Raw genomic sequence first — 25039 nt, 5'->3', positions numbered from 1 at the left:
ATAAAAAATGGCATATCTTGAAGGTTATTGTCCATAAAATGTAGGATGTCATAAGTGAATTCGACCAACTACTCGTCAAAGGAATAGTGTTTTCGAAAACCGTGTTGTTGGGGATAAAACAAGTCAATCGATTGTAGATGTCTTACTAAATTAGACGACATAACATGTTCAAGTAATTTTAAAGAAATGCTCGTAAACGAAATAGGACGATATTTGGAAGGATTTGTGCGTTCACCTTTCTTGAATATTCGAATGATTTAAGCTCTCTTCCAGCCATCGGGTGCTTCTCCGGATTCCAATGGCTGGGTAAAAATTAAATGCAGTATTTTTCAAGAGTTTAATGTTTATATTATCGCAGCCAGCCGATGATGAAGTTTTAAGAGAACTGATTAAGTTACCTATTCCGGCCGGCGTGACTTGGGGCATGGGTACTGCTGAGATGTTTGGCAAAAAATTTGGACTGCTAGTTCCTGAGGAGAACACTAAACAGAAGTATTATTTTTATCGATGGTACGACATTCGGTTACTTTTCCCCTCGCATCTTTTGATATAATACACTCTGGCCTTTGTGACTGCCGTATTGAAAAAAGATATTTTCGTGTTACAAATACGAATCACCTACATGGAGTAATGCAAGAGCAGTAATTGTTGTGCACAAAGCCATATGTGCTAAGGTAGGCTTACACACACCTGTTCATATACGCGCGTTGTTTGAAGTTAACTCTGAAGTTATTCGTTCATAAATCGCTTTTTCCCCTTACCGCTTGTAAGAAGTCTTTAACTGTGCACTGCGAAAAAATGTGAAGCATTTTTGGTCGTTTAGTAGAGATAAAGAGGGAGCTAACTGGGGCCCGTGATTCAGTGCCAAAAAACTTATTCGAAGCACTTATTAGCTACCTAGAGTTTAAAATGCCCGTCGCATACCGCTTTGCACGCATCCCGTCGGAGCAATAGTGTGAAAAGATATTTCCGCAAAGCTGCAGGCGTTCATAACTCGTTAAACTTCGAGACTGTGCAAGCACCCATTGCTTGCACATTAGTTTTGGGTCTGAGATCCTATTTTATCCGCAATGCGCCTGTGTCCTGGTCGCTGCTGTTGCTAGAGCTACCAAGGCAGAGCTTTTTTCCTAGCTGCTAATGACGGGAGTCAAATTCTCATCTAGGTTATGTGTGAAACTCGCCGCGTGCTATTAGGAGTTGCACTCTAATTGGTTGCTTTTGTCCGTCTTAACGCCTGGAAACATTCGAGCAGTGCAAAAGTTCTGAAAGAAAGCGGAGAATCAGTGCAGTGTCAAACATTTTATTCTTCTCGTTCCAAAGAAAGCGCGGGAAAAGCTCTGGCAAAACAAAGATACTGCCTGCGCTGCGCATGAGAAATCATTGCCGGCTTAGCGAAAACTTCGTCCTAATCTGAGGGACACCCGCGACACTTTTTCCAAAACGCCAAGCTGGCTTGGCAGACGTGCATTGAACTTTTGTATATTAGTATGGTTGCTACTGTCACTTACGAACTGCATGCGGGAAATCCCTGCCTGGCGTCGTCCCTCAAGCTTTTCTTCAGACTTGTCCATTTGGCACACAACACATAAACATAAATTACGGTTTCTTTCATGCCATTTCTCGAGAAAAGCAATGCACGGGGCGACGCGACATTTGTGAGCGCTTCCAGGCAGCCCAGCTTCCTCGTTTTGTTTTAGATGCTTGGCGTATTTTGCCTTAATTTAGAAAACAAAATAAAGCTGAATCACGGGTACAAAGTTGCGCTGGCATTAACAGAATTATTTTGGCAAACAGTGTGTTCGTCAATGTTTATTTCTGATTGGCTAGGAATATTTTCTTAAGCGCAGAAAAGCAGCGTCGCGGCGAAGAGCAGAGAACCATTAGCAGGCACTAACGACAAGGATTTATTAAGAGTTAAATTTGTCAAGCTACAATTTCTGGGAATTGTTGAAAAAATAGTTTTAAGTACGCTGCTATATTTCATAATGTAAGTTTTTATTTTGCGAACTTGTTAAGAAACTCAAGAATCAAATTAGGCCACCAATACAAACTCGGATTGGCAAGGAGACAATTAATGGTGAGGAATATTCGTCTTATTTGCTGACAGTAAAAAACAGGAAAACAATGCGCACAGAATATTCACCAGGAGAGTGAGATACTATTGAAAGTCATATTATTATGTGAGACATGCGCACGGAATGCTGCATGAAATACGGAGCGAAGTGAGTTGGACTTCACATTGAAATCTGAGCTGTACAACGACACATGAGAAGAGCACTAAATTGAGGAAAACATAAAAGCAAGAGTAACATATTGAAAAGACGCACATCATAAAAGTTCGCAAGCAGAGTATCCAGTATTCCGGATGTAAGTGTGAAAAAAAAAAACGCATTGGCAACCTCAAAAGAAGAAGACTGAACCACATGCCTTCAGAAAGGACAAAAACGGTAATGTGCTTCTTCGTGTTCGGAAGCGTGGCCATGCAGGAAGGGAAAGTTGTCTGCTTTGAAAGAAAGCTAACCATTTTTTCGCTCCTGTGCCAAAAGCCTTTGCTTTTGCGCGGTTCCGTGTAGGTATTGGACCACCATGCACGCAGTCGCAACATGCACGCGCAGTACACGTAAGACCTTCTGATTTGTTACCACGCTCCATGCCACTCTTAATGCATATGCAGTGAAATATCTCGGTCATTCCTTTCTTGTTTTTGTTTGTTGGGTGTTTTTTCTGAGCGCTCCTCCTGTTCACCTGGTACGATCACTGTGCAGAGTTGGTCGGCTTGGGAAAAAATGAGCCACAACAAGGCCTGATTGGTACCTTCTTAAAGCAATTTAACGCCCCACAACCATGAGCATATCTGCCCATTTTTACCTGTGAACTCCGCTTCACTGTGAGGTCTTTTTAATGCAGACCTCAAACAGGTAAACGTCCCGACAGTTTGACGAAGGCACTCAAAAGAATCCGAATTCAGTCATGTGAGTTGCCCTTCATTTTTCTTAATGCACATTTAAGGAGATCTTTGTGGCAATAGTACTTTGCTAAGTAGGAGTGTCTGGTATGCTACGCACACAAAATTTTGCACCTGGTTATTTTGAGCGCTAAATGAAGAACGCTCATCGCACCAGTTTTAAAATTTCTTAGAGTTAAGGGGTACAACATTAACGGGAGAGCGATTTGGCGAGACATCGTAACAAGTGAAGCGGCCTAACGGCAAAAGACCAAGGAGACGAAGGGATATATACAGCACAGAAAAAGACAACAGAAGTCTATTTAGGATGCTATGGCCGATATATTTCAACATGAAAGAAAAAAAAAGAGACTAGTGACTCGATCACTCAAAGCATGCAGGCATTTTGTCAGGACAGCGATTATGAGAAATGCAGATAGTTGCGCCCTTTCATCGTGGTGGTAACGGATGGTGCGTTGACGCTTTTCACAGCCAGTTTCATGATTTCTGATGCCTCATTTATTTCTGTAGTTATAGAAAACTGATCTTTGTGATCAGCGGCAACCCAGCTGTGTTTACACAGTTTAAAGCAGAAGCAATGGCTGCAGTTAATACCGATGTTGCGAGCAGCAGTCCTAACACTTTTACAATGCTCTCTTAGACGGTTTGTTTAGACAATGACCGGTTTGGCTAAAGTATGAACCAACACAAGACAAAGGGATTGATTACAGAAGGTTGTTATTGCAAGACACATACTTTTCATGCTGGATTATCTTGCACTTGCAAACTGGTTTCACTCTTTTTTTTTCAGAGGTATTAATACACGCGCACAAGCCATTTAATCCCATAGGAGCTGAAGACGCTACTACTCTAGTTTTTTTTTTCCTATTTTCATATTAAGTGACACAATATGGACATATGGTATTATTGCTGCATTCTTTTCTCGGTTACATACGTGGACTTTATTGCCACCTTCTAAGTTCTTTAACATCACTTCTGCTACTGATGCAAGAATATGAAGAGAGTATCCTGCATCTGCTATCCTTTAGACCTGACAGGAAGGAATGCACAGTCCTATGAGTACATGACTTTTTTTCAAGCGATTGTTAAAGCATGATGCCCCTTGCCGTCTCAGAAGCTTCCAGTGGGCTGAGCTGTACGAAGGCAATTGCGTTTTACTTCTAGATTGATGTAGAGATTAGATCATAAGTATTATATCTCTGCGCAGGCAACTGATGCCATTTTGTTGCAGACAGAATTGTTTTCTTGCGTTCCGTTGATCACGTTATCAGCGCCCTTTTATTTAAATTTTATTATAATCTATTCATGCATGTTTAATGAAGACAACACAATGTGAATGGCTAGCTGCCAGTGCAGCAAATCATTACATTATAGCTGACGAGGCCCTGTAAGCTTAAAATATAAATGAGCGATGATAAACAAATTGCTATTTCATTTAGACTTCCGCGTCGACCCGACGCGCTTTGGACATCAAACATCCTAGCACTAGCGCCGTGATTTTCATACATACATCGAAGCTCACTTTGCGAAGTACGAAGCGCAGAGAGAACGAAAAGAAGGGGATAACCGGCAACACTGCACTCAGTTCTGCTTTTCTAATTTATGTGGTTGCCCTTAAACTGAAGACGATTCCAAGCAACCAAATCCGATTCTCTTTGTTTTTTCGGGGACATCCAAAATACTAGCCAATATGATTTGCCGTGAAAAAATTACGTCCTGTCAATTTACGATCTTTGTGAATCGCAGTTTTTTTTTTTCAAGTAAACTCTTTGGCCAGTGGCATAGAACTTGCTCGGGAAACATTGCCTAAAAACGAGAAAGGTATGTGATAGCCAACTCTACCACCGGCTTTAACTTAATGCTTCATTTATGTTCTTTTACCGAAGGGCGAGTTGTAGCAGAGCTCTCAAAAAGACAGTCAAAAACATTACCTACGCTTTATATTCGACCATTTACATTATTCTGGAGCATTATCTGCCGAAAGGCTTCTATGACAAGTAATTTTTAAGAAACAAAACTGCAGCTTTGGTAAAATTAAAACAACTCAGTGGATAGGGAAGGAGGTCGTGTGGAACACCAGTGTGAAGTTAAGCTGTAAATTCGTGGCTGAGAAAAAGTGACTAGAACGAAGGAAAGGACTATTTTTGAGACCAGTTAAAACTTGAATCCCATCAGAAGCGCTTTGCTATCAGCAGAAATTTTTTCGGCAGTGGTGGAATGCTTACGGATTTGCAATGACTTCCAAAGCGCGTAACAGAGATATTTAGTCGATTAAAACATATCAAATGCAAATGTAACCCTGCAAATGCAGTGACGTGATTGCGCTTATGTATTTCCGTATTGTCACCCCTCTGTATCTCAAAATTCAACCCGGCATGCTGGCTCTGAGCAGATTTCTTCACTGCATACGATAACATCACTCTATAAGCCATTTTGAAGTATTTTTCCGGTGTCTTTACGCTGAGCTGGGCCCTGAGCTTTTCGGAACTTACTAGGAAAAGGTAATATATTTCCTTGCAGAATAATTATGAAGCCAAGAAGTAAACCGTGTGCTCTGCACTTACTTGCGCAACCTGCACAGTACGCAGCTAAACGTCAGTTCATGCCGCAGCTCAAGCAGGTGAGAAAATTCAGTTTTGACGCGGCCATATATCAAGCAAATTTGCGTCAACTTGTAGAGGCTTTTTAAAGGCCGCATTTTTCGCGTTTTACCAGTGTTTCGGAGATATTATTATGCCTTTGATTTTCTGCATGTCTGGTTAGTAAGAAGAAAACTCTATTTCCCCTTCTGAGACGTTTATGTCTTTAGTTGCATCCCTCGGACTCAGCTAAACGGTTCAGAAGAGAAACATTCAGATTGTAGACATTTGACTCAGGTTCTACGTACGTGCATACCATGTCTTCAGTTTCATGCGGCCTATGTAGCCTCTAAATGGAGCAGAAGTAGGGAGGCAAGGAAGTCATCAAAGTCTCGTAATGCCTTGTCTTGCGGAAACATTCTTCTGAGCCACCGTAGAATGATTACGATGTCAAGAAATAATAAGAAGAGAGAAAATAGGAGGTGCACCACCGCGTCCAGACATATTGTTTATCACTGAGATGCGAGTACCAGCAGCCGGGAGTGGTCCGGCAGTACAGAAGTCCGTACAATTAGAGCGAAGAGTAATGCTTTTATGCCGGCACAGATGCGATTTTAGTGCGAAGCAGAGGCGCCGACTCTGGCAATGTTCCTGGTATGTACGCGTGAAATATGGCCGCGACGAAAAACAACCGAACAAGCAAGCAGACGCTGCTTGTTTCTGAGCTTTTCAGAGCGTGCTTATGTGTTCTGCCTTTGAACACCCATCGGGGAAGTCTTCCAAGAGGAGCAGGCCTGGCCCCTTCCGACTGTCTACCGCTTCTGTTTGCTGCACTGGAAGCAGAAATGACAGTTACAGCGAAGATGTATACCTCTACAGTCCAAGAAATTTTCGTGTCGTCGGTGTCGTCAGCAAAAAACGCCAGGCTAAAAATTGAATATTGATCCGAGTAGAAAAGTACTTAACAGCGTAGCATCATAATGAATGTAAAGGACTCGTAATGTAAAAAATTAAAAAAAAAAACAAAAATAAAAATATGAAATATGAAAAAAGAATAAATAAAATAATCAAAATGTGAGGAACAAAGTAAAAATAAAAATGTCAAAACAAAAACTCTACAAATAAAAATACAAGGAATAAAGTAAAAATGACAAAAATATAATTCTCAATAAAAACATTAAAAAGGATATTTAGGTAAATCTTCGAAATCACGCATACAGCATGCAGCTCAGTACTTGCTTTCATTAAGAAAAAGCACAAAACAGGCGTCAAAAACACATGATGGGTGACAAGGTGCTTGTGAAAAATGGGAACACCGTCCGACGCGTTCCGGTGGAAGAAGAAGACGGCGATTAGTGGGCCGGCTGTCTGACACCGGTCCGTAATTTTCGGCTTTATTTTCTCACTTCAGAGGTTTTCCAGTCTTTTTGGCGTGTGTCTTCGACGTGCGACGACCTGGGGGTCCCTGGCCGCCGGCAAAAGCACGTCAAGCGACCTCCTCGGCGCTGTGCGCCGTATCAACGCCGACACGGAACATCACCGCCAGCTGAACTCCATGCTGCACTGATGGCAGCAGCGCCAGCGGCGGGTCCAGCGGCCCCTGTAGTTGCGGCTACAGACCAGGCCCCGCCAAACAAGAGACTGCGCGACGACCAAGCCAGCAACGAGCCTCTGACCGACCATCCAGAGGACATGGACCAAGCATCATTTACAGTTGTATCGTACAAGAAAAAGAGAGCTACCGGTGTTCCTGTAGTTTTCAGGCCCACTGAGGAAGGAGGAAGCCTATGGAAAGCCAACCCCAACGTTGTGGCTTCGGCGGTTGTAGCATCGGCTCAAGAAAAAGTCCTCAGCCATCGCATTCACGAGGACGGAAGCCTGATGGTTACAGTATCGACGCTGCCCGCCGCCAACCGTCTGCTCACGGTAACTAAGCTGGCTGGAGTGGCTGTAGAGGCCAGAGTCCCATACTCTTACATGACAAGCTATGGCAAAATACAAGATGTACCTGTCACCTCAACAGACGAAGATCTGCAGCCGATCTTCGTCTCAGAAGTCTCAGAAGAATACTGCAAGCAGCTGTCGGCAGGGTCAGGGCATTCGACACTTTCCGCAGATGGTCAAACAGGCATCCCAAAGGCGGCAGTGCCAGCGTTAGACCTGCCTTTCACAATGGAAGAACTATCCACAGCTATCGCGGAGACAAACAGGCACACGTCTCCGAATCATGATGAGGTGACCTATGACGCCATTGCAAAGCTACCCCACACCTCCCGTCTTCGACTCCTGGAGTATTACAATTCTTCCTGGATGGCTGGTGAGGTCCCCACGGAATGGAAGCTGGCGAAAATCGTGCCCGTTTTGAAACCCTGTAAGCAGCCAACAAGCTACGCATCATTCCGGCCCATTGCCCTCTTGAGCTGCGTAGGTAAGCTCATGGAGCGCATGATCTGCAAGCGCACAACTTGGTTCCTAGAAAGCCGAAATGAGTTCCCCCAAGAAATGAACGGGTTCCGTCAAAACAGGTCTGCGACTGACAATATCATCGCCCTCGTCTCATCAATTGAGGAGTACCTTCTTGCTGGGTACATCCCAACAGCCGTTTTCCTAGACATCAATGCCGCTTTTGACTCCGTCTTTCACCATGCAATCCTCGCAGCCTTTGGCAGTCTTGGCCTTGGAGGAAGGCTATACAAGTGGATTAGGCATTATTTAAAAGAACGACAAATTTTTATTACCACTCCAAACGGTCCAACACGCTTTCACGCAGTTGAGAGGGGCGTACCACAGGGAGCGGTGCTCAGCCCTATCCTGTTCAATATTGTCCTTATTCACATAAGAAGACACCTTCCGCGAGGGGTCCGCATAACAATTTATGCTGATGATATCTGCATCTGGACCGTGTCACGTTCGCGCTATATTACCCAGCAACGTCTTCAGAGAGCACTATTGCACATTTCGATGTAGCTGGCTTCCAGAGCTCTTCGTCTCTCGCCAGAAAAGAGTGTTGCAATGGCGTTTACAAGAAAAACGATGACCCGATATCCGCTGCTCCTAGGCGGACTATCGCTGCCATATGTACGATCTCAGCGATTGCTGGGTGTTGTAATCGACTATAATCTGTCATGGTCACCTCAGATCAAAAAACTCCGTGCGAGGATTACTGCAGCATCGCAAGTGTTCAGGTTCATGGCGGGAACAAGGTGGGGTAGCAACTGCCGATCAATGCTTCTGCTTGAAAAAGCCTACGTTGAAGGAACCTTGCGCTACTGTCTACCAGTTATTCAAAGATTATCTACATCAAGCAATAAGACCCTCAATGCCGCACGGAACAACTGCCTGCGAATATGTCTTGGCCTCCCAAAGGGTTCCTCTGCATCAGGAACAGTAGCGGAGGCAGGATGTCTGCCACTAGAGGTAATTGCCACCCAGGAAACTATGCGTACCCATCTCCGCCATGTCCTGCAAGGGAAGAAGCACATCCTACACCGTGTCCACCTAACTCAAAGCAACTCTAGCTTTGGCCAGGCAGTGCAGCTCCTGCCCCTTCCTACTATTAATCAGCCTCAGAAACTACTACCTCTGGCCTTTCTTCCATGGACACTCTCTCCTCTAAAGGTGAAGAAGTCTGTTCCAGGAGTGAATGCAAAGAGCCGCATGCCACAGGCAGCACTTCTGCAAGCTACTCTCGCCTACTTAATCGAAGAATATACGCAGCACACCCATATCTTCACCGATGGTTCAACTACTAAAGAGCTTGAGTGGCGGAGTAGGCGGTTAAACATTGAAATACATGGTCTAGCGGAATCTCAAGATGAAGACCTCATTGCTAAAGTCAATGAACTTGCGGACGAGTTGAACATGCATCAACTCGTAAAGGAGGACGTTCTGGCTGTTCATAGGCTGCCCGCGAAGCCCGGGTACACAAAAGCCGTGATCGCGAGGTTTGCACGCCAGGACCTAAGAGATGCATGGTTGGAAAAAAGAAAAGCTCTGAGGGATTCCGAAGGAAAGAGGTATATCACAGAAAACATGACAAAGCGTTCAAAAGCGCTCCTGGTAGCTGTCAAGGCATGGGCTAAATCGCATGACTATGACTTTGCCTGGCACTCAAACGGAAAGGTCCTGGTGCGCAGAAGGCCTGGGGACTCCGCCGTAGTCATCAAATGTGAAAGTGATCTCTCAAACCTGGTCACCTGAGTCTTGTGTCTGTGCTGTGTTGCCTTTGTTCTGTCTAAATTCCAAGTTCAATGGCGCATTTGGGATACATATCTTTGGATGAGCTAACCAAAGAATATGGAAATAGAGACACTCTCCTGCGTTGTTTCCATTTAAACGTTCAGTCTCTACAAAACAAAACTGCTGAACTTGAGTGCTTATATAATAGAATACAGAATTGCTTCAATGTACTTATGTTTACCGAGACCTGGCAAGCTCATGAAACGGATGCGTTTTACCTTCCTACCATGAAAACATTTTATGTTCATAGAACCAAGCGCCGTGGTGGGGGCGTATCTCTTCTTGTAGAAAACTCCTTACAAGCCCGTTCATTGGCAGACTTCTCTGCTGTTACAGATAGTTATGAAATTGTGTGTGTGCAGGCAAAAGATATCGTTATTGCAGCGTGCTACCGTCCTCCAGATGGCAATGTGTGTGATTTTTTTGAGTTCCTAGACAATATGTTAACATTTGTAAATGAAAATCATTATAATGTCATTATTGGCGGTGACTTTAATATTGACATGTCATGTAATACCTCCAGAAAAGTTGAATTTGAAAATCTGCTTAGTAGCAATGCCTGCTCTAACCTTATAAATATGGCTACTCGGTTGACACCTACTTCAGAAACTACTATAGATTTGTTCCTAGCTAATTATGATATAGGGTCCATCACTACAGCTATTCTTCCCTGTTCCATTAGTGACCATAGGGCAATATGTTGTAAGGTTGACACTAATCCGTTTAATACAACAGAGCCCTGCGATGTTTTCTCAGTTGATTTCACAGAAAACACTAGACTCTTTCCGTACAGAGTTAGAAACTACAAGCTGGGACTACATCCGGAACATTGCTGATGCAAATGCTGCATATGAAGCGTTTATGGGTCGTTTCTTATGTATCTATAAAAAGCATTTCATTCGTAAGGAACGTGTAAAAAACAAAAATTATAAAAACCTTGGGTGACCCGTGAACTTCATAAAAAAATCCATAAAAAAGATCGACTTTTCAATAAATTTATGAATTCCCGCAATGAGGCGGACCTTCTAGCTTTTAAACGTTTCCGTAATGTTTTAAATAAAGAACTGAAAAAGTGCAGGGACGCCTACTACTTTCGTTACTTTTCTATGTGCTCAGGTCGAATGAGTGAATTATGGAGTAAAATGAATGCTCTTATGGGACGTGGGCAGGAAAAAGATTCCGTAGTAGAGATTATACATGACGGAAAAACGCTGAGAGGGGACGCAATGGTTAATGCTATTAACGAGTTCTTTGTTAACAGGAATGTGACTGCACGCCCTTCAGGAAACAACACAATGCAAAGTACAGCTAACACCAATACTTTTTCCTTAGAACCAACCGACATTCAAGAAGTTTGCTCTGTGTTTGCAAATTTGAAAAATTCGCGTAGCTGCGACGCTGACGATGTGCAAATTAGTCCAGTGAAATATTTCCTTGACGTTATAAGTCCCATACTAACCTACATATATAATCTTTGCCTTTCAACTGCAGTTTACCCAACAAAAATTCAAGTGGCTCGAGTGATTCCCCTATACAAAAAAAAAAGGGTGATAACCGAGATGTTTCGAACTACCGCCCCATATCAATATTGCCTGTGTTTTCTAAAGGTCTGGAAAAAATCCTATTCAAACAACTTTCACGTTTCTGCCACAAATATGATATAATTACAAAATCGCAGTATGGCTTCCAAAAACATCGGTCCACAGAACTGGCACTTCTTGATCAAAAAGAATACATTTTGCAAAACTTCGAGGATAAAAACTACGTTCTGGGGATTTTTGTTGACTTTACGCAGGCTTTTGACAACATTAATCACTCTATTTTTTTTGATAAATTACATCACTACGGTATCAGAGGACATGCACTTAATATGTTAATTAGTTATCTCTCTCACAGAAAACAATTTGTTCAAGTAAGCCATTTAATATCTAATCAGAAAGCAATAGTCGCAGGCGTACCTCAAGGAAGTATTGTTGGTCCCTTACTCTTTAATTTATACATTAATGATATAGTATGTATATCATCTGACCTGAAGTTTGTTATATATGCAGACGACACTAGTATATTTGTGCCTTCGTCCTCTTGTGCTGACGCGTTCGTTAAAGGAAACATAGCCTTAAAAAAGTTGGAAGCTTGGACAGACAGTAATCAACTGAATATTAATACAAAAAAAACAAAAGCAGTAATTTTTCACCCTAAGGGTAAGCAGCTATCTACCGATTACGATCTTCTGTTTAGAGGTACAAGGATTGAGGTCGTCGAAATAATAAAGGTATTGGGCGTCTTCTTTTCCAAGACGTTGCAATGGGATGACCACGTAAACCATATTTTGCAGAAATTATGTTCCATAACAGGTATACTCAGTCGAAATCGTTATGTCTTTCCAATGTCTGCAAAACTAGCCATTCATTATGCCTTTTTTTCTTCTTACATGAACTATTCTCATTTAGTCTGGGGCACAACGACCGACAAAAACCTTAGTAGTCTTTTAAGGATGCAAAAAAAGGTTTTACGGATCATTAATAATTTGCCTAATTTTTACTCAAGTAAATTTATCTTCAGAAATCTTAAGGTCATTCCAATAACTAAAATGTATCATTATAAACTCCTACGCGAATATAAACTCAGCATCAAGAAAATCAAAGGCTGTTTTTGGACATATCGAACTTAGAATTAATAGGCAACGCGGCCTACAATACGAGGACAACAGACCGTTGGAAAGTGCCAAAATGCCATACGAACTATGGGTTTCAGAGTCTTAGGAATAACCTGCCTCGATTACTAAATGAACATATTAAAGCGGGAACAGATATTTTAGGACTAAATTTCCGGAACCTGAAGGCGTTGTTTTATTAATTTGCATGTCCCTAATACACACCACACATTTCATAAACAAAACACTTTGTACAGATATTTAGCCACTGTTTCATTATGACTGCATGTCTTTATTTCCCGACCGTTCCATGAGCTTGTCGCCATACCTTTCATAAAAATGCCAAGTTATAATTTTGTCTCTGTATATTTCTGTATATTTTTTTCTGTACATTTGTCTCTGGATTGTGTTGCTTCGTTGCCATCAATGCCAGGGGGGACCAAGATTTTTTTTTCAAGCCGTAAAGGAACGGCTTTTCTTCTTGGCCCCTTTCACAATGTGTACGTCATGTTGTGAAGAACAAATAAAAATGAATGAATGAATGAACTTCTTCTTGTGGCCTTTATGAGCCCTCAACAGGCCATGCCCTTTCTTACCGGCTGCAGCGGAGGACCTCCTCTACAACAGCTGAGCTTCACGGCAATAACGAAGCTGTTTCTTACATCCTGCGCCGAACCGCCGGCCGTTGGGTTATCTTCACCGATTCAAAAGCATCTCTGCAGATCCTGGCCAACCTGCTGAAGAAAACGAATCACCAGCCAGCTTCCCTGGACATTGGGTATATCCATCATTTAGCTATTGCCGCAGGCCACTGCATTACATTTCAGTGGGTACCTGCTCACTGTGGCATTATGGCTAATGAAAAAGCAGATGAAGCGGCCCGTAAGAGCCATCAACATCAGATATACATTCGAAGTTTTCTCACGAAATCTGATGCGTCCCAAATCACTAAAAGTTTTCCGTACGAAGAAACGTATCGGCTTTGGAGTTTGCCGACACATCAGTACCAATTTCTTCACTCAATCGACCCACATCTTAGATCAAGACTCTCACCAAGAATTCCTCGACAACTCGAAACACTTTATCACCGACTTCGTCTGAATGCTGCATATACAAATGGCCTGCGATACCGTTTTGGACAAATGAACAGTCCGCATTGTGACAACTGTGCTTCGATAGAAACTGTGGAACATATCCTGATTGAGTGCCCTGCGTATGCTAACGAGCTTGCGTACTATGAACATTGCATGCAGAAGCTCTGCCCAGTGCCCCTAACAATGGACAAAGTTTTGGGCCCCTTAGCCTGCTTCAGGCAACAGAGACTTGCAATGAACTTTCTTTTTACATATTTAAAAGACATTGGACATCTCGATAAGCTCTAAATTCACTTGCAGGTTACCTTCATGCATTCTTCTTGCAGTGAACTTCGTCCGCCCATTTGTCGGACTATGCACTCCATCATTCCATAGGTTACATCAATACTCGCCACTGCATCCTTAGTACCCATTTCATGGCTGCATTTTGTCTTCGTTTTTTTTTCCACCTCTTCCACGCTGCTCTCCTTTAGTCTTTATCTCCCAAATTCCCCTCCCTACACAGAGTAGCATGCCAGCGATATTGAAACGCCGGCTAAATTCTCTGTTTCTTCAATAAGGAGTCTCTCTCTCTCTCTCTTTCTCTCGCGTTCCGGTAAACATTAAGCTAAACACTCAATCCAAACAGCATATCAGACATATAGCTCGTATCAGGCATATCAGGCATAAATCAGGCATATAGCTCAAGTACATTTCACTTGTTCCTGGTTTCACTCTTTGTAGAGCCTTGTGTATCAATTTTTAAGTGACGTCGCAGTCAGTAATTGGGTGTCGTTTTACAGCTTTGCTGTCCAACCACCTTCACTGCTTGTATTGGAGGCGCAATTTTTTTCTCATTAATTTCTCCAAGAGTCGTCGGCACTCTTGAATCGCTTTTTGCGCCTCCCGTCTGGAACAACGCCAAATAGCAGCAGCGCGCATTAGCGCTAGTAAATGATCCGCTCGATTTTAACTATAGTGACCGCCGGCTGGTTATTACCTCGCTCGTCACGGTAGCCCTGTTGATAGATCTGTGACCAGTTTTCACATCCTGTGGGAGGCGCCGCCGATGAGGGACCTTGATGCACTCATTACGTGTTCGACGCCAAAAAATATTTTTCTGAACTGTCGTGCAGTTATACGATGGTCAAAAATGGGGCAAACAGGGTTATCAGGATGCTTAGCACTCAGTCCTGTTAGTCGGATCGCATATTTCCTTGGGTAGTTAGAGAAAGCCGGTGGCAGCTGTGCGGTATGAACAGACGATGATATAAAAGGTAGAGCTGCGTGAATAAGACCGAACACAGGACATATAGACACGAAAAACGGCACCACTGGCGCAGATTGAAATATAGGTTAGAACAGTTCAAATAAGTCTGTACTGGCTTATTCGTGGAGTTTTCTTTTTATTGAAATGAACCAACTAGCCCGCAACCACGTTCTACAGATGATAGATTTAGGTATTGGAGTAATGCTTCGACACTCCCTCAGATGGGGCTGCATTGCTAAGGGGCGGTGCCGGCTTCGGCTATATATCTGCCATGTATGTCCGCAGTGCTGAGAAAAACCCGAGGCGGATTTTTTTCAGCACTGCGGTTTTTTTTATGGGTTCCGGCTGGAGGGCTTAAAGGGCTCCCTCTCTAGACCGCCTCGCTGGACCCGTCGCTTCCTTTCGCGGCACTGTGGCTAGATTTGCCTTTTGCTCATTAATCTCTCTAAGAAATGCCGCCGGTTCACGCAGTTTGCCTTCTGTGTGTGCGGTCTGGGAAGGCGATGAAATTCAGCACTGATCGTTAAGGCCAGGATAAACAGTGCCTCTGGGTTAAACTTTCCGGCACGCTGTTAAGTGCGAAGCACGGTATGTTGCGGCTAGGATTGTTTATAGCCTTGGCAAAGTAGGAAGAGGAATTATTTCGCGATGGGGCTCGAATAAAATTTGCTGATAGGGCTTGATGGCGGGTTTGTTGGTGCATGAACTTAAGTGAAAGAAACAGCGGGAAAGTCAGAGACGTGACACGACTACACTGGGGCTGAACTAGCGATTCAGGTTTTTTGGCGGACAAAGAGGGAGTTTATAGGTCGCACAAAGCAAAAACAAAAGTAGGCCCGTCGGGCTACTATCAGCCGTTAAAACCGATAACTGGGACCTTTAAAGTGGCAGATGACATATAAAAACAAAGTTTAAAATAGTGACAAGTTAAAACTCACATTAGTAGCTAAAAAAAGAGAAACAACAAATAATGTCGCATCATATTACACAGTAACGACGACCAAACGGAATGGAAGACTTAAGTAGCAACATAGACGAGAGTGGTCATCTAGGTATGCAAGTTCCTTCTTGTGCAGTGCCATTGACGGGATCCTGACAAAATCTTGACGAGAATGGTTTGATTTGGTTTATGGGGGTTTCAGGGTCCAAAACGACTCAGGCTAAGAGGGACGTCGTAGTGGAGGGCTGAGGAAATTTCGGCCACCTGGGGTTCTTTAACGTGCCCTTCCACAGATATCCACTGGACGGCCGACGGAGGTCTGTTTCGGATGTTCCGGACGTCCGCTGAACATCCGCAAACAGCCGGTGGACGTCCATCGGCCGTCCGATAGGAGTCCAAACGTATATGTTTGTCTTGCCGTCGGACGTCCGTTTGAGGACGTCCGTTGCAGGATCTTTCTCGGATATTTGCATATATGGTGCATGCATGCTTATTTCACTCCCGCGAGGTAATAAAATGAAAAGCAATTTAAAGTATAGCAGGCATATTTTATTGTCGCTGATGTACATAATCAGAGGAGTGGGTTAAATTTGTGAAATATCTGACTTCAGGTATGACAAGCTTTGAAAGCAAATTCATACTCTTCCCACCCACAGGATTTCCGAAAAGACAAAGCAACAAACATCAGCCTTGTGAAACTCGAGCAAAAATACAGCAGCCTAAGGAAACATCAATCAATTAACAAAAGGGTTTACGGAGCAGTCCTATTAGATATCAAGTCGTCAAGCAAGCACGTTACATCAAAAGTTATAACTTTTAAATAAATCTAAAAAGAATAATTACACTGACATTGAAATTTAGGTGTGTATGCCTTTCATATCATGCATGTTTCTTACTTTTACTGCCATCATTAGAGCATGACATTGTTTTACCAGATAACAAAAGAGGAAGCTGAAGAGCACTTCATGTACTGAATGTCAACTGTTTTAAACCCAGTGTGACAGAAGTACAAATGCATATATGTATTCAACAAGTCTCTGAGAACTACCAGTAACAACACTGCTATCTTCATGTCGCCGCGGAAAAAGAGATCACACAGGAAAGAGTGAAATAGTACTAATTTTTAAACAAATAAAAGATTACATGAAAAGTAGCAGATGAATGAGATATAAAAAACTGTGAAACTTATTATGAGCAAAAAGTGCACCTAAATCAGACTATCTAAAGCAATGGTAGAAAGTGAACTGGCACAGTATAACACACATTTTGCGCAGCAAGATTGTCATGTTCGCGGTTAACAAAGAAGCCATCACCTCGTGCTTTCAACCCCCCTTACGAACGAAGGCTATATGATTCTGCTGCATTGCCCAAAAGTAATTTTCAAGCAGTCTACTACCCACCTTCATAGACAATCACCTATGGGATTCACATTAAGCCTTCTTTCATGAAAATTCGGCGGAGTACGGCATTCCACCGTTCCAGAAGAGCTTCAGGCGCTTCCTGTATCTTTTGAATTGCTCAAGTGACACACCACTTTTGTCCGCAGACAAAACAAAGCCGCGCTTTGTTAATAACAAAGTTCTAGGAGCACGCTACACAAAAAATTAACAAGAGCGCCGCACTCTTGACTGTTGAAATGGATTGGACTGACCGGAAACGGACATACACGAGGACGATGACCGCAGTAATTGGCGGGAGTTTTGAATTTACGAATGCTTTCAAATGCAAGTTTAACGAACAAAGCGGACATGATGTCAGACAATTTGTAGAGGTTTTCTAAAGATACAATTAGCAACTCAGCTGCCTAAAAGTTGTGCAACACCTGCTTCTAAATTATTTTGGCTCATTGGCGACCCTTGCACTACAGGAAGGATTGTGGAATCGTTTCAATTTGCAAACGTATTCAGGTCAAACACTGTCGTTGATGCAAATAATTTCGTAAACGCAGAGATGCAGTTTGAATTCATGCGATTTCGAGCCAACTTGCGCAAAAAATTCACAAAATTCATTTCCGGGATAAGTATTTCTTGGTAAAAAACAAAACAAATTGTACATACACGAAAGGCGCAAATTTTTTTGTGCAAAACATAAAAAACGTTCATACTAATATCTCAGAAAAATACTAATCCATACATAGATCAGACTTACGCTTCGTCTGTCATGCGGATATACAAAACCGTACACTGTTTGTATCTCTGATTAACGTACGGATATGGATATCCGAAACCGGATTCTGTTTGCGTGTCTGGCGGACGACCAATCTCGGCATAGGACGTTCGGATCTAGTTCGGACGTCCGACGGATATTTGTGGTTGCTTGGGCTGAAGTCGCACAGTACACGGACCTCTAGAATTTTGCCTCTATCGAAATTCGACCGCCACGGACGGGATCGAACCCGCGTCTTTCGGGCCAGCAGCCAAGAGCCATAACTACTGAGCAACCACGGCGGCTTCACGAGAACGTTTTTTCAGGCTAGTTGGTTCATACTGACATGGGTTTACAGCGCAGACAGACAAACTAAGGAAGAAACTAATTGACAGAACAGGGCGCTCTGTTCTGTCACTTCGTTTCTTCCTGTGTTTGACAAGGGGGGAAAGTTGGGCGAGTCGGTATCGATCCATGAGAAAAAGAGCGCGAAAAACAAGACGACGGACGAAGACAGAACACACAGCACTAGCACTCGTGCTGTGTGTTCTGTCTTCGTCCGTCGTGTTGATTTTCGCGCTCCTTTTTTCATGATTCTTGTGTTTGTCTGTCTGCGCTGTAATCCCTCGGCTATCTTGACCAATCTCGTGAATGCACAACGCCTCGTATACCTCACGTGCGCACTTTTCCTTGTATGTTCTTAGTATGCTGTACCACTTCAAGAATGTAATGCAGTATTTGCACGACGCACAATGGACTGCCAGACTGCTCCCGGTTCCAGGCAGGGGCCGCTCTTGTGCTCTGACAAGAACTCCAGAACGTTCAGAGCTTGATTTTTTCATCAGCGGGTGTTGATAGAGTAAATAATCAGGCTGTTATTTTCTTCCACAATAAATAAATGAGTTTATTTATTTATTTATTGACTAATTTATTGTTTTTTAACTATAGCCTGTTATCGCCGTATTGAACTGATACGGAAAATGGGAGCTTTGTCAAGCAGCATGTGCGGCTTTTTCCTGTCTCCTCAGTCATTGTACATGACTGCAATAAAATTGTATACTGAAGTTAACCGGCAGAAATGAATTTTCTTCGTAGCTAACAGCGTTTCATAATAAAAATCATTAATGTACAACGGTGCTGCAGAATAAATGCAATGATTAGCTCCCGGTATTACTGCATGCCTCATCTTGTTACTCGCGGACTTTGACTGTTTCTTTCGGGAAGTAGGACACTCTTTACGTCGCAGTTTTAAGAGATTTGTCTTAAACATCACTAACTGTGATGTCTCATTCTCATGCTCAAAACTTTTATTGAACATTGTTATGGATTCTCAGGTTGATTCTATCGCCTCTGCATTCCAAGAACAGCCATATCAGTTCAGAATAGGAGCACGCACGACTTGGATTAAACTTCCCTATCTCTCTCAATCCGAATTATTATGAAATCCTGGTCACTCAAACCTCCAACTCCAGAGAGGGCGCAATCCTTGACTTGCCTCATTCAGGATTATTTCTTGCCATATCTGATAATATTCCTATAATTTAACTCATTATCCGCTGCGGCTTATCGAGCCTCGGCGCAATGGCCATTTACACTTTTTTATCGGTTCAATGAGGAGAAAAGAAGTCTGCCAATGTATCGCGGCCAACAAAGACACTGACTGCCCCACGACGATTGCAGAGCAATGCTGGCGAGCTACCCGTGACGTCACGAATGAACTGTTTACGGTGTGTTGCGCTGCGTCATCATCCGTTCCCTTAAATTATTATTCCTATGAGAGTGCACGTTAAAGATCCCCAGGTGGTCGAAATTATTCCGGAGCCCTCCACTACTTCACCTCTTTCTTCCTTTCTTCTTTCACTCCCTCCTTTATCCCTTCCCTTACGGCGCGGTTCAGGTGTCCAACGATATATGAGAAAGATACTGCGCCATTTCATTTCCCCAAAAACCAATTATTATTATTATGTCCCTGACTGAAGTTTATACGTGCACTGGATCTTTCATGACCGCAGAATAAACGTGTTCCGACTTTATGAAGTGCACAAACGTGGTGGGTCGGTTTAATTGGTGCTCACACTTCTTTTCGTAAGCGCTAATATTTACTACAGAGGATATAGGCAGATATACTTGTACGAGCACTCCCAATCTGGACGAGCACTCGTCCATCTCTGTCCGTCTCCCTGCGTGTCGGCCAAATTTTAGCGCTTCTGAAATAACGTTCCGGCTTTATGTCCAGGATCCCTTTTACTGTCGTTAGTTTTTTTATAATTACAATAAAAATACTCCGTTATAGATATATAAGGGGCACCGTTCGTTGTGCAAACGCATAGGAGACTGTTCTTTTCACTACGCCTAGCGTCTTCAGCAAAAAACGTTTTTCAGCAATGAGCAATCCTTCATTGGGGCAGAAATTTTCAAATATTGAAAAATAAAGACCCCTATTCCAGAGACCTCATAATCGTATTTATAAGTGTCTACTGAAGCAGGAAAAAACCATTGGTCGACGGGCAAACTAACGGATTCCAGCAGTGGTGGGAAGGTTTTCTGTCCTCGCTGCAGAAATTTATCTCTGCTGCGCGCGCAAAGCTCGAAATTTAATTTCGTGCCGCACGTGATCGGAAGAAAACACAGAACACAGAAGCTAGTTTTACAAAGCCAGGAACACAAATGTGCTGCGCAGCTTAAAAAGCTTGGAGAGCAGCGCTTCGCTGCGTGCTAACTTTATTTGCAAGCCCGTCGCTCTTTTAGCTTACGACTGTCGCGTGAGCACTCCAATCTGTTCCCCGCCAAGCACACAGTATAGTCTGTGGCCACGCGTGGCATTACGAAGGCTAGGGAAGGCAGTCGGTACATTGGCACTTCTTCGCTAAGTTCAAAAACCACAAATGCGCCTAACAAACATGGTAATAAATTTTACGTTTCGAATCGGAATAACTGATTCACAAATGACTGAAAGCCATAGTTTTATGTGGATATTCTTCGGTGGAATAAGAGTGCCTCTCAGGTACATGAGAAAAGCGTAGGAAATATTCGTGAATATTATTCACGTTGCGTTAAAGCGTAGTGATTAGAATAAGCCTTTCAGGGGACTGAGGCGAACATCTGTCTTGCTGGTCTCAGAACAGCTCGGAACAGGAATAAAAAAGCATCCTCAGCTTTCATGGATGTATTCACGCTATCGCTAAAGTAAACGTAGATAGCTCCCAATAACAAGAACAGTTGACCAGTTTTCATCATTATGTCAATGCTGGACAAGTCGATGGCATTACTTGCATTTTAATTGCGTGTTTAATGCCAAATATGGTCATAAACACAATAAAATTTTTAGCTGCTCAAACGTGAATTTATATTGAATTGATCGGATTTTCAAAGACACCGAGAGTTTCAAGTAAAGAAATTCTCCTTGATGAGAGTACTCTAATTTTGTTGGTTTAGAAGGCAGCGCATTATTATCCTAAATGTCGACGATTAAAATGTGACCTCTACTAAAAGCGCTAGAGAAAACACTAATGGGGAAAAACCTGCGTTCTTCGCTAATGTTAAATAATTCGCTCGGCGCTGTCTTAAGCTCAAAAACAGTCATAAACATTTCAGAAAAGCCACCACGCAGTCTGCTTGGAGCGGTCGGTATTGGATTTGCATGCGAACTACTACGTGCTTTTCCTCAGCGGCGCGACCGAGAGTACGTGGAGGGCTTCATTTGCTGGTAGTTGTTATGCAATATAAGGAAGAGGGCCGAACAGTAAGAAGCAACTGGGTAACAGGAAAGAGCCCAGGAATCAGGAAGCCTGGACCCCAACATTAGCTCTTTTGCGAAACGCAATAGCTGATGGCAGGCGCCGCTTGGACGATGCCACTTGAGCAGCAGCGGCCGGTGCTTATGAAGTGTGTGCCGCAACAATTTCTCGGGTTCAGTCATCCACATAACTATATTCTTACCTTCCAGCATTGGCTTACAGCGCAATGCTTCTACTGCTCGTTGATCAAGTCACCCGCGCTCAATTTACCGAGACCACCGCACATCCCGTCTGCCTTTATTATGTTTTGTTTATAGGGGCTGCTTTTCCTTCTGGAGGCGTTGTTGATAATACGACACGTTCGCGGGAAGCCTCGGCGCAACATGTGTGGCGAATTCACATGCAATAAGCCTTCCTTGTTCACGCAACCACGTAAACATGCTTGGCGTTTCATTGATAACATTAAAGCTGCAATCTTCGAATATGGCCTTAAATTTTGCCATGCATGCGACGTTTCGTAATCGTCTTTCAACTTACGAATTCCACTTTGCAACTTTAGACCTCAACAAAAAATTACGAAATGTAGCACTTTTGCCAGAGGACACGTCGGCTTTTGCTTCCCTTTGTCATTCACTGGCTTTGTGTTTACTCTTCACATGGCCGCCGCGGTGGCTCAATGGTTATGGCACTGGGCTCCTGACCCGAAAGACGCGTGTTGGATCCCGGCCGCGGCGGTCGAAATTCATTGAAGGCGAAATTTTAGACCCCTCTACTGTGCGATGTCAGTGCGCGTTAAAAAACAACCAGGTGGTCTAAATCCCCGGAGCCCTTCACTACGGCGTCCATCATAACCTGAGTCCCTTTGGGACCTTAAACCCCGGTAAACCAAATCAGGCCAAACGTTGAAACATTGGCTCCTTTTGTATTACAGCAACTTTTTGTAGCGATAGCTACACTACGCCACCTCTTCGACCCTTCAGCGTGGCACCACTTCAGATCCATGGCGGCGCCGTTGGTCACGTGGTTGGTCACGTGGTGTGGAGCAGCTGCTACTGCCGGCTGCAACACCTGTGCGCATGTGCCGTGTCAAGAGGAACGAATTTGAAGAAGGAACGCCCAGCGAAACGGAGCGGCGAAAGACTGGATTTGCAGTTCGACTGAGGTAGTTCCACTAGGCCAGATGTAGCTATCGCGTCACTCCAGGTTTAACCAGAGCTAAACCACCGCCATTTTATTATGACGCGCTTTCTTGTGAGCTGGTAATCTGAAGCGCATGTCCGCGGTGAATCTTATTTATTTTGTGACTTCTTTTTATATTTTGGATGAATCGTACATGTTAATTCCAGTATCTGCTGTCCACGTGACGTGCCTAATCCTCTTAGTCATTACCTGCTGCTTGTGCCTGTTGTTCTAATTGTTTACAGTCATCTTTGTACCCTTTTAGCACGGTTGTGCTAAAGGCCCCGTTCACCAAAAAATCCAGTGTCGGGACTGTCAGCGTCGGCGTTGTGAGCGAGAAATCACTGGCATAGATCAGCCATGTGGTCTCCAGAGAGCAAACTAGGAGGCAGGCGACCCACCTCAATCACGTGACTTCGCGGCGTCATCACAGCCTCCCCACTGGATAGTGAGCAAACTGCCCACCGTTAAATCAATGATTGCTCGCTCAGGGATAACAACCTGGGCCGCACAAGTCCCAACGCTTGGAGCAACTGCCATCGCAGGGCAAGGGCAAATCGCTTAACCGCTGCATCACTGCGCCAGGAGAGGTATCAGGTCACCCAGGTTTCTATGAACTGAAAGTATAAAATGATCGTCTGCATATGTAGGAATTCGTGCCATACCTTTAAGGCGAACCTTAAGTGTCCCCTCTAATTTTTTCGCATATTTTATACCCTCCTTGTCCAACGTCGCAGATGCATGACTTAAGCGCACAAGGTGTAAGTCGGCAACATAACGGACTCACTCTACGTGGTATCACTTGTGATGCCAAGACGCTATTGCTTCTAGATGTTTTTTATTCAATGACTCAGTCAAATGGCGTGGCCCTGCGGCGTACATTCATGAATGAGTATTTTAGACTAACAAAATCCACCTAACCATGAACTGAGAAAAACGCGAAAGGTTCTTATCCCCATAAACCTTAGCGTTATCCAAGCTATTGTATGGCATGCTTTACATGCAAGCCAACGCAACTCTACACCACCTGTTGAAATTGTTTGGAAATATTTAGGCAAACAGGGGCATGTAAAATTTTAATTTCGCTCATTGCCGATGTGAAATTGTTTATCTTACTCAGTCTTGCTCCGAGAACATTATTTCTGCTGTATTATTTCATTTTCTGCTTATGAAAATATTCTTTATAGAAAATTATAATGTGAAGTGAGCAACAAAACAATTACAATATTCCTTATGTGCAATCGGGGGCACTGCGTTGCTCTACCAACATAAGGAAATAAATGCGAATAGCAGATTTCTGTCACAAGCCTTGCCAAGACTACCTCCTTTTTTTATGTTCAGACTTGGGCAGCGGAAAATAAGCTTACTCCAGAAGACTTTAATGCGCCGTTTCATGAGCGGTGTGCTCGCTCCATGCCCCAATACTTTGCTTCAGACAAGATTTACGATTATATCTATAGATCATCACTGGCATGTGGTAATGACTACTAGAACTAACATTTCATATAAGGTTTCTCGAGACTGCTGGAGTGCTTCGGTCGACTGGAGCGAGGCCTAGATATGCCCAGAATACATGGTGGTTTGAATAATACGCCGACAAAAAGCGGAGAAATTGTTAGAAGTGCAGCTGCAGAGGGGCAGGTAACTGTAGTAGTAGAAAGAAACGGATAGAAAAAAAAGGGATGAAAAAAATAAAAAAAAGGTTCATTTGGCAAAAGCCGGTTGGCTCACCAACACCAGGGTGAGGGTTTAAGGAGGGGACTATGAATGAAGGTGAATGAAGTTCATTAGGTTAATGAGAGTTCCCAACCTCTCTCTACCATATAACTTGATATCATGGTGTAAGTTATCGAACGTGTATTTATGCGCATGAAATGAGCCGATCAAAAAACGGGAGTTCACTTTCAAAACGTTTATATTCAGTTTTGCCATTCGATCACTTTACCAATCAATTTGGTGCATAGTTAGCGTTAATAAGCAAGCGGTACCTGCCGCGATTACCGAACTATGGAACTTAATTCAGAGCGATGGTTGCACTGATAAAGCTATGCTGCCAGAAGCTACGTTTCCCATCTGAGCTTTCTGTCGTTTACGGGTAATTTTTATGTAACGGACACAATTTCGAAATTTGCAGAAAATTTGGCTTCCCTGCAAAGATGAGCCGATGTGCGATTACAAAACCGTGTGCTCTCTAATGATTCTTTCGACGAGCATTTTAAACCTTTGCAGTAGCCCCACAGGCATCTTTCAGAAAATAAA

Source organism: Amblyomma americanum, chromosome 10 (genome assembly GCF_052857255.1).
Source record: "Amblyomma americanum isolate KBUSLIRL-KWMA chromosome 10, ASM5285725v1, whole genome shotgun sequence".
NCBI classification, from domain to species: Eukaryota; Metazoa; Arthropoda; class Arachnida; order Ixodida; family Ixodidae; genus Amblyomma; species Amblyomma americanum.
The sequence above is the reverse complement of the archived record's forward strand: the minus strand, read 5'-3'. Positions refer to the sequence as shown.